Source organism: Notamacropus eugenii, chromosome 6 (assembly GCF_028372415.1).
Source record: "Notamacropus eugenii isolate mMacEug1 chromosome 6, mMacEug1.pri_v2, whole genome shotgun sequence".
Taxonomy (NCBI): Eukaryota; Metazoa; Chordata; class Mammalia; order Diprotodontia; family Macropodidae; genus Notamacropus; species Notamacropus eugenii.
Window position 1 is genome coordinate 124,950,588 of NC_092877.1, and position 11,430 is coordinate 124,962,017.

General features: G+C 35.9%; 1 pseudogene; it reads right to left on the reverse strand.

Moving 5' to 3' along the window:
• Positions 1–9,586: 9,586 nt before the first annotated feature.
• On the reverse strand, positions 9,587–11,156 carry LOC140512120 (UPF0739 protein C1orf74 homolog; annotated as a pseudogene).
• Between the last annotated feature and the right edge of the window lie 274 nt (positions 11,157–11,430).

The following is an 11,430-nucleotide window of genomic DNA, read 5'->3' on the forward strand; positions in this document are numbered from 1 at the left end:
AATTCACTTACATTTCTTACAGCTATAAAGACAGACTGAAACAATTCATTAGATACATTGGTGCGCTGTGTAATCATGATAAAATAATACTACTTACTTTACAGATTCATAGTTACACTGACTAAATTATAATAATTATAATGATGATTATAATAAAATATTTCTTTATATACCTAGGGTTTGTCTAGAGGAAGAACAATATTATTAATTTTAAAAGAAATAACAGGGGCAAAAAGAGGGAAGGAATGGGACTTTGGTAGTGCCACCTCTCAAAAGACACTGAAAGCAGTAATCATCATAACTATTTGATACTGGTTAAAAGATAGAAAAGCTGACCAATAGAATAGGTTAAGTTACGTGATCCAATCTCCCTGGGCCAGCTCAGTCGTGTATAAAATGATGAGGTTGTTAGTTGAATTTTGAGTTACTTTTATTTGTGGATCTAAGAATCCTAAGATCCTGCTATCCACTTTTCTGTTGTTCTTTGCATACTGAAATGTTCATGTTTGTGGATATTTAGCATATAATGAATCTAATTTATTTAATAATAATTAGATGAAGGGCCCCACTCTATTGGTAGATTCCTTTTGGCATATTTTTGAGATGCTAGAGATAAGAGTTATATAGGATTGATGGGCATGACTGGACTATACTCTGCAGTATTCTAAGGAGGGTCAGAATGCTGACTAACTCTTCTTTATCTTACCAAGTTATGATTTTTTGTGTTATAATTATGTTTATTTTATATTTTCCTTAAAGTTTCCTTTATAATTTTTGTTAGGAATAAAAAGCAATCAAAACATTTTTTCTTTGTTCTTTGAATGCTAAAATGCAATCCAGTTGTATAGATGTAGGGACTAGCACCCAGCAGAGGATAATTTTCCTCCATGGTCTCCTTTTATAATGGCAGTATATTCGATTTCAGAAGACTGAACCAAGGGAGGACAAATTTTAGAAGATACTGCCTTTTTGTGAAGGTTCTGAAAATGATAGATTGTGACAATGACAGATTGTGTATCTGCTGTCTGAGGACCAGCCTAAATAAGTTTAGTAAGAGAGTTGATTTTTGTTGTTTTATTTAGTTTTGTTTTAGATGCAGCAACACCAAAAGTTTATTTATTGAAGAATGGAAGAAGTTATAAGCATCCTTGAAATATAAGCCATCTTAATTTTGTTATACCATTTTTTCTTCTTCATTGCTCCTAATTGTGAATTTATGGGATCATTAATCCATTTCAGTGGATTGGGAAAGCCTGAGTAGCAGCAGAATAAAAACTCATGTCTGTTGGCTTAGTCTACTAAAAAAAAGAAAAGGAAAGAAAAGAAAAGAAAAGAAAGCAAGGTCTAACAGCAAACTCAGGAGGTCAAAACTCAGAATATGGTCATCAAAACAAAGGGACAGGACAAGAAATAAGCCCTGAAAATCTAGCAATATATCTTCAAGCTGTGTATGCTCTTTCAAATGTATAGAGCCAAACCAAGAAGAAATGAGGGGCTTTTAGATACTCTGGCTACTATTTACATCAGAAAAAAAGGCTAATCACCTCTTTCCAACTGGTGCCAAGGAGACTTGAAAGTATATTATCCCTGAAATACCGCTTTTCCTTAACTAAAACCAGCTCTCAGGTGAACAACATCTCCCATTTATGTGGTACATGATGTTTCTACAGCACTTTTTGCCACAACTCTGTAAGAATAATGTTATAAATATTGACTAAATTTACAGATGAAGAAATTGAGACTAAGAGAGATGAAGTGACTTCCCAAGCATCAGGATAATCAGGATATGTATCCTGATCAGGATATGAATATAGGTCTCCCCTGAATCCATATTTCATGCTCTTTAAAATATCATACTTTTAAAAAAAGTTCTTTTAAATTACTATTATGGTGTTCTGTTTTTTTAAAGTATTTTTTCAAGTTCCCAAATCAACAAATTATTACTTTTTCATGTAAGCATAAATGGAAGACAAACTAGGACCTTATTAAGGCAATTTAGCAAATTATGTATTTTTAGTTATGAATGTATTAACCTTACCTCAAACCATTCTGAATCCTATAAATAATATTTTGAAAGCCAAGTGGCTGTTGGGTATTTTGTTTTGCTTTAAATAACTCACTGTAAATCACCTTACAGTGATTTATAGAAAATTAAGAATGTCAATAAAAATGGGCTGTGAATTTCTTAATTTAATTATGATCTTTTAAAAGATACCTACCTCTCACTAAGTTCTATTATAATATCAGATTAAATTGTTTTAATTGTTCCAAGATCTTTTAATAATGAAAAAGTCTCCTTAACAATGGGTAAAAAGTATGACTACTCAATGATAAGTACATGAAGGTCTTAACTGTGTTTGCAAATTACAAATTTTGGAATTCCAGATATTTAGCGTGAAAGAAACATGAACAAAATATGACATACAGAGGGAGAACTTGATATGGTGGTAAAAATTTTATGAGCTATTTTTTCCACAAGAGATGCTCTTATTTCCCCTCACTCTTTTTCTTTTTTTTTTTTTTTTTTGGAAACTTTTCCTTCTATGAATACAATGTCCTACCATATTAATGGCAGGACTATTGCATCAATAGTGTATTAAAAATATAGAAATTAAAGGAGTAAGTCATTTATGAATATAGGATTTAGAACCAAAAGGGATTTTATTTGTATCTCACTGAAATCTTGTTTATATTTAAATTTACATTATCTGTAGAACATGACTCTTATCTACTTAGTAGCCAATAAACAGTAAAGATAGCATCGAGGGTACTAGGGGTATCAACCAAGCTATCTGATTCTCTCTGTAGTCTCAGAATAATTTGCTCAGCAGATCCATTACTTTTGTTCCCCTGAAAAGGATGTGTCACACTGTGATGTCTGTCTATAAGTCTCTGTGCATTTATCAATGAAATCTTTCTGGTGTCCCTCAACCAAATCACTTGTGTGACTATCACCAGTCAAATATCTTGTGTATTCATAAATCAAATCTCTTTATTTGGCCCATGTTCTATTTTACGATCTTTTTTCCCCTCTTTTCTCTTGCAAGCATTCCTTTGCTATGGTCATTATTTTAGGAATTTTTTTTTTTTATCAAAATGATAAAAGTAAATAGAAATGTATACCAAGATTCAAGTTTGGGACCTGAAGAAAACTCTCCTTATGAGTGAAGAGAATGATCACTTCCCAATCAATATCTGGGTGAGGGGTGGTGAACTCTCCTTTCCTAAATTATTACCACCTCTACTCCACACCTAGTTGCAGAAACTCTAAATGGTTAATCATTTCTCTTGAATAAAGAGCGTCTCATAAAAATGTCTAGGCTTAAACTCCAGGTTATATTAATATTTTAATAAATTAGCGCCCATCACATAAAATGTCTGTGACATTTTATTCAGTATCCCTAAACTGTAGGGAAGGCTTTTACCTATAAATTTGTGCTCAGTTGTTCATGGATGAAAGATGGACAAAGGGCAAATATCTCCTGAACTGATACAGTTTTCCACTGTGTTTGGATGAATTCAGGAAAAACAGGGCACCTAGAAGCATCTCTCAAATCTATTGCATAAGCAGATGTGAACAGAAAAGCAACCAGTGTTAGTTCTGTCTTCTCAATATCAGATTCTTCTTTCCCCAGCTTTGTATCTCCTCCATTTTCATGAGATCGGATTTGTGCATCTATCTGTCTATCTATCTATCTATCTATCTATCTATCTATCTATCTATCTATCTATCTATCTATCTATCTATCTGTCTGTCTGTCTGTCTGTCTGTCTGTCTGTCTGTCTGTCTGTCTGCTGTCTGTCTGTCTATCATCTATCTGTCATCTATCTATCTATCTATCTGTCTGTCTGTCTGTCTGTCTGTCTGTCTATCTATCTATCTATCTATCTATCTGTCTATCCATATATCTACCTATCTTTAATTGTGAAACATGTTTGATTTCTCCAAGAAGAAATGCTGCTGCCTTGCTACAAAATTCCCTCCAAAAGTAAACAACTTAAAGGAGAAAGGTAAGAAGGTTATGCTCAACCAACATTGTTTTTCCTTTAAGTGCAGCCTTCTCTTTCCAATTCCATGCCCTCATATCAGTTATCATTCTCACAGTTGTGTGGTACCCCAGGATGTTTGTCACAGACATTATGTCAACATTCTAGTTGACAAAAATAACAAAGAAAACTGAATAAGACTGATGAATTGTTTCACCACCCATTAGTGAGGTTATCTCAGCCCTTTGGATCTGGCATACTGATGATCAGGTACAGAGAAAACTGACTTATACTGTACTGATTGTATCTGTATGGAAAATAAGTGCATTAATTTACAGTGAGGAACATATAAGGCAGCAAACATACTGCATAAGTGAGTGCACTTGGAGCTCATGTTTACTCAACGCTTTGATGTTTGGTCATGGTGGCATTTAAGGTTCCTTGGCTAAACGTTGGCTGCTATTAACCTTTTATGTACTGATAAACTTTCTTGTCTTTGGAAAAGCTTTTTTTTCCCCTTCATCTGTGTTCTGGATCCTATGATTTAAGTCTGTAGTGATGACTCATATTCTAATATTTAGGATTTCAAAAAATTATAATCATTCAATGAATTCATAAAAATCTATTGATATAAAACAGGCAAAGTCTTTATAGGCTGAAATTCTGAATGTATTTCCTTATAATTGCACATTTCTACCAATAAGTAGAAAACTATGATGGAAATAGCTCTTAGAGCAGAATAAAAAATAGATCCCAAACTCCTTCTTGGAGTTGTATTTCTTTGTACGGTATTAAAATAGAATGAAAGAGAAAATATATTTAATAAAACTATTTGTGTTAAATGTGTACTGATTTTAGACTATTTGTGATATTTTTGTGTTTTAGGGTAGATTTTTATTGAACGTATTTCTTTTTATTTTGATATGAAACTGTCTTTTAATGTTTCAGAAACCTTTCTTTAAGATATCTAGGTCATAGCATTTAATCGAGAATCAGATCTGCCACATAAATAAGCCTAATTCCCTTAGCTTACACATAAAGAAACTGAGGCACAGAGTGATTACATGAGGTGTCAAAGTTGCACTGATAATAAAAGTAGCAAAGCTGGGATTCAAAAATAGATTCTCTGACTCAAAAATCTCATTATCTTTTCACTGTTTTAGAACCACCCTCCTCATCTCAGCATATCTTTGTTCCATATCAATATAGTTCCATATTAATTATATTGTATTTTGCTTTAAGAATAAAATATCCCAGGAAAAACTGCTAAAGAAGTGATGAAGAAGTCAAAATGTGGTAAATCTTGAAATGACAGTACCCAAAATACTAGCAGCATAATGCTTTTGCACAGAACTAGGAAAGAAGGAACAGAAAATACATTTTAAATTAAGCACTTTCTGTCAATGTCAAAATCCTTCCCCCCCCCCTTTTTTTTGACAAGGCATGTCTCTTAAGGACATAATGTAAAAATTAAATGAGAAAATGTCCAGTATTTTCTTGAGTTTCTGGGACTAGAGAATGTCACACAGAATTCATCATCTGTGGGTCAGGGAAGTAGTTTTTTGAATGCTAATAGAGATGTCCTTCTCAATTTTGATTCTTCAGAGATCATGGCATTCCACAATTCATAACCATACAGCTTTCTCAGGAGACAATGAGTGTTAAAAATATGGCTTTTTAGTGTCGGGGAGCAAGTTGGAATCTTAAAAGCACAGAAGAATTTCATAAATGTAATCCAGTCTGCTCCCTTCTTCTTCAGACCTGGGCTCAGCTCATTGTACATCTGCCATACCTGTATGAGATATATATTCTGAGAAATAAACTCACTGGGCTCCTTTGCTAACTGCATACTATGTCTGGGCCAGAGATATTAGTCATCAGTATGTTTTACTGAGTTTAGATTGTTTGCACTGTAATTTCTTGAGAAGGAATACACTACTCTCAGACTTGATAGAATTAGTGACAAAGACTTACACAGACACACACACACATACATACACACACACACACACACACACACACACACACACACACACACACACTTGGGTGACCTAAAAGTAAAAAAAAAAAAAATAGAAGAGGAACTAATACAGAATATGGTATTCTGTCAGTAATTACCAGTGTGAGCAAGATGTGGTATAATCTAAACATGTGTGTATGTGTGTGTGTAAATAAAGTATATTTTGGAAGAAATATATCTCAGGAAAAAGAAATAGGCATGAACTATAGTGATAGCCATAATACATTACTTTCTAGTTTATCCTTTATAGCTTATCACTAAAGTTTATAAACTGTAGTTTATCTTTCACTATCTTTAATTTGATGTCTCATTGTATCTTGGAAGTGATAGAATTTTCAATGCTGTGTCAGTGGAGTCTAAACTAATTTGGAAGGCTATGGATCCAGAAATAGGTTATATATTTCCCATCAGAGACCCAGTCTAAGTAGATTTAGTGAGGTTCATCATGAATATTTTTTTAAATTATTTTATTTGTTTTCAGTTTTCTACAATCACTCCCATATATCTTAGATTTTTTTCCTTCTCTCCCTCTTCCATTCACTCTCCCTCTCCATTCCCTCCCTGAGATAGCATACAATCTTACATAGGTTCTACACACACATTGTTATTATTATTATATATTATATTGCATATATTATCTATTATATTATTATATATTATTATTCATATTATATATTATATTATTATATATTATAATATTATTATTCTTATTATTAAATACATATTCACTTTAGTCATATGGCCTAGAAGAATTAAAATGAGTGAGAGAAATCATAAAACAAAACAAAACAAAACATACGATAACAAAAGAGAAAGTGGTCAGCTTCAGTCTGTGATCCAATTCCATAACTCTTTCTCTGGATGTGGAAGGTGTTTTGCCTCGAGTCCATTGGGAATTTTTTGGGTCCTTGCATTACTGTGAAGGACTAAGTCTAACAGAAAAATTCCTTGCACACTGTGGTCTTTTGCTGTGTACAAAGTTCTCCTGGTTCTGCTCCTTTCACCCAGCATCAGTTCATATAAGTCCTTCCAAGTCTCTCTGAAGTCTTCCTGTTCATTAGTTCTTATAGCACAGTAGTATTGCATTGCATTCATATCCCACAACTTGTTCAGTCATTCCCCAATTGATGGGCAACCCCTTGATTTCCAGTTTTTGGTTACCACAAAGAGAGTTGCCATAAATATTTTTATTATCTCTTAGGGATATAGTCCTAGAAGTGGTATTGCTGGGTCAAAGGGTATGCACATTTTTGTAGCCCTTTGGGCATAGTTCCAAATTGCTCTCCAGAATCATTGGATCAGCTCATAGCTCCACCAAAAATGAATTAGTGTTCCAACTCCTCATCATGAATTTCAACAGAGACTAATGAATTTTTCAGGAGCAATAACTAAGGAAGGCAGTTTACTGAAGTGCATGGTTGTGAGCTATGTCAGTGAAGGGAGATGCCACACCAACAAAATCAAAAATCACTGTTACAATTTTATTTAGCAGACCTACAATTTCACTTACGTAGGGAGCCCTGGTGAAAAAGCAAAACAAAACAAACCAAAAAGCAACAACAATTCTCTCTACCAATGTAGATCATCAACTATTTTCCAATCTTTATCATTTTAAAGACTTGTTTGGGACACTGAGAAGGGCATATTCCAGACTACTTAGTCAGTCTGCGGTTAAACATTGTCAGGGGTAGGATTTTATCACAGATCTTCTTGACTCAGAGTCAGTCTCTCCAGCTACTATACCACATAGCCTCACCATCATTTAAATCTTTACATTTAAAATACACATATATTTATTTTTAGTTTACGACATTCAATTCTACAAGCTTTTGGGTTCCATATCTTCTGCCCTTTCCTCCCCTTCCCTTGAAAGACATCATGCTAACTGATACAGCCTCTACATATGTTGTGTTGATCCTTTGTTTTTGAAGAGGACCAAGACATCAGAGAAATGATGACATGACTTGTACTTGACTTTGTGTTGAAAGCGGGAGGGCTGTGCAAGATCACCAGCCTCATTTTCTCCTCCTGAGTCATCTGGATCCAGTGACCAGATATTCATCAGGATGACTGGAGACCACCCAGGATGCAAAAGAGACCTAGGCCTTTTAGGCTAAGGTCTTTTCAGGTACTCACTTAAAATGAGGTAATGTCCATTTAGTGAATAGACCTTTTTAAGAAGTAGTCAGGAGATGATCCCTTTAAATAGAAAAGAACAAACAAATAAATAAATAAAACTTGTAGGGCCCTCAGGACCCTCAGGGTTACTGTTTCAAAGACAAACACTTACTATTGACAATCACTCTAAGTCAGGAGGGTCCAAAAACAGCCATTGAGTGGAGCTTGGGTAGGGACCCATTGTTGTTCAATCTATGAGCTTCAGAGTGCACTGGGCATAAGGTTTTAGGAAAGACAAGGCAGAGAGAGAGAAAGAGAGAGAGAGAGAGAGAGAGAGAGAGAGAGAGAGAGAGAGAGAGAGAGAGAGAGAGAGAGAGAATGAATGAAAGAAAGAAAAGATAAGAGAGAAAGAAAGACAAGAGAGAAAGAAAGACAAGAAATTTAGCCAGTAAACTCTAAGTTAATTAGACAGCTTCTGGCCATCAAAATTTACCTTCTTTTGGAGAGGAGAAGGAAAGAGAGAGGTAGAGGTTGAGAGAGAGGATGAGCTGAGTTACCCAGCTAGTTGAGTTCCCATTCAGACAGTTCTGCACTCACAGGTTGTGTTTGAAATGATGACATGACTTGCACTTAACTTTGTTTTGAATGTGGGAGGGCTGTGCAAGGTCACTAGCCTCACTTTCTCCTCCTAAGCCATCTGGATCCAGTGACCAGACATTCATCAGGATGACTGGAGATGGCCCAGGATGCAATAAGAGACCTTAGCCTTTTAGGGTAAGGCTTTTTTGGGTACTCACTCACTCATTCAGGGAATAAGTTTCTTTAAGAAGTAGTCAGGGGATGACCCCTTTACATGGAAAATACTAAATAAACAAACAAATAAATAAACCAACCAACCAAACAAATGAATAAATAAATACCAAATAAGAATTAGTCAAAAGGACTGCAGATGTTTAGCCTAAAGAAGAGAATATTGGAGGAGTGGATCAGGAGTGGTGGTGGAGGGGCGATGGACATTGTGGCTTTCCCATGGAAGAAAACTTAAGATTTACTCAGTTTTGTCACAAAGGTCACACCCGAAAGTAAACAATGGGTGGAATTTGTAGTTTGTTATTTGCAAGGTTACTATTAAAAAGAGCAAAATATCTTGAGTCAAAAACTATTCTCCCCAGAAGAGAAAACCCACCGCCCACCATCTCATCATTCTGGCCCTCCTTCTTTTAGACAAGAAACAAGACACCAAGGAGAGGACTCAGTGCCTGTCATCACAGCCTGCCCCCTTAGAGTGTCCACACCACATTATAACATCACATTTTTTCTCACAACCACTTTGTGAGGTAGGCAGTGCAAGTATTATTACTTCCAGTAAGGAGTCACATTCAGAGATGTTAAGGGACTTGCCTATGATCACATAGTTAATCATCACCATTTACTGAGTGCCTGGCAGTTAGAAGATTGGAATCACAGTACCACTGAAAGCAATGTGACAACTTCAGTGCTAATGGTAAGGTCAGCAAAATCACCCTGAGTCCCATATTGAGCCCTGAGGTCCTCCTGCTCCATGTCTAGTATGTATTTCAGGGCTGGGTACAAGCTGTCTCAGACACTGAAAGAATAGAGCTGAATCTGAGGGAGGCCTGTGAGCCAACAAAATTGCTGTCTGCTTGGACTGGGTGGAAAAAAATAGGAGACAGGATAGCCCGGGAGAATCCCAAATACTGCACAAAGATTCCAGCCAGCAGAGGAGAACTCACTTCAGGAGATGGGCAAGAAGGGATTGCCCTCCACACTCTGTAGGTGGGTCATGATTTCAGCCAAGTGGTCCTTCAAATCTTTAAGGCCATCGAGTGGGAAGAGGACAGGGTGAGATCTGAGGCTTGAAATATCCCTGAAGATAGTAGGGCTGCACAGCACCTGCTCTATATGCTGACACACTTGCCCAGAACTGACAATCAGTATGTTTTACCCCAATTCCAGAATGTGCAGTACCTGGGGCAAGAGGCCTCTGGAGCTCTCCCACATATCTCAGAACTTGGTCAACCCTTGAAGGATTGGAATCATGCAGTACTGCTGGCTTCAGCCCCCTGGCCACAATTCTGACCTCTCTAGCTAGGTGTAGGCAAACGGCTCAAGGTGAACCCTTTCTTTTCCCCACACCCAGGGTCTTCTGAGATACTGCCACTAATGCTTGAGGATTCAGTGCTGACCTCAGAGCTTTTCACAAGACCTGCAATGACCTGGCATAATGTTCCTGGGCCAAGCTCTAACATATCTACTTGTCAGACTTTAGACACTGGAGGAAGGATCTGCTCCTGGAGGCTCTAAATATACATTCATATTAAACATATTTTCATAACTGTCATGTTGCAAAGAAAAATCATAACCAATGGAATGAACCATAAGAAACAACAAACAAAGCAAAAGATCGAGAAAATAGTATACTTAAATTTGCATTCAGACTCTGTAATTCTTTCTCTGGACGTGGCTAGCATTTTCCATCATGAGTTTCTTGGAGTTGTCTTAGAACCTGGCATTGCTGAGAAGAGCAGTGTCTATCCAAGTAAGTCATCAGACAATGTGGTTGTAGTTGTAACTGTGTGTCATATTCTCCTGGTTCAGTTCTCATTCAGCATCAGTTCATATAAGTCTTTTCAGCTTTTTCTGAAGTCCTCCTGCACTTTATTTCTTATAGCACAATAGCATTCCATTACATAAATACATTATAACTTGTTTGGCCATTCCCCAATTGATAGGTATTCCCTCAATTTCCAGTTCTTTGCTACCACAAAAAAGAGCTGCTATAGATATTTTTGTACACGTGTGTTCTTTTTCCATTCATATGATCTCTTTAGAATACAGCATTAGAAGTAGTATTACCTCATCAAAGAGTATGCATATTTTATAGCCCTTTGGGCATCGTTCCAAATTGATTTCCAAAATGGTTGGATCAGTTCATAACTTCACCAACAATGCAATAGTGATCAAATTTTCCTGCATCTTCTCCAGCCTTTATAATTTTCCTGTTTTGCATATTAGCCAATCTGACAAGTGTGATGTGGTACCTCAGAGTTGTTTTGATTTATATTTCTTTAATCAATTGTGATTTAGAGTATTTTTTCGTTTGACTGTAGATAGCTTTAATTTCTTTCTCTGAAAACTGTTCATATCTTTTGACCATTTACTAATTGAGGAATGATTTGTGTTCTTATAAATTTGTAAGTCATTGAATTTTAAGAAACACTTTGAGAGGGTGGATATCATCATTTCTATATTAATACTAGGATACTAAGGCAGAGAAAGGATTC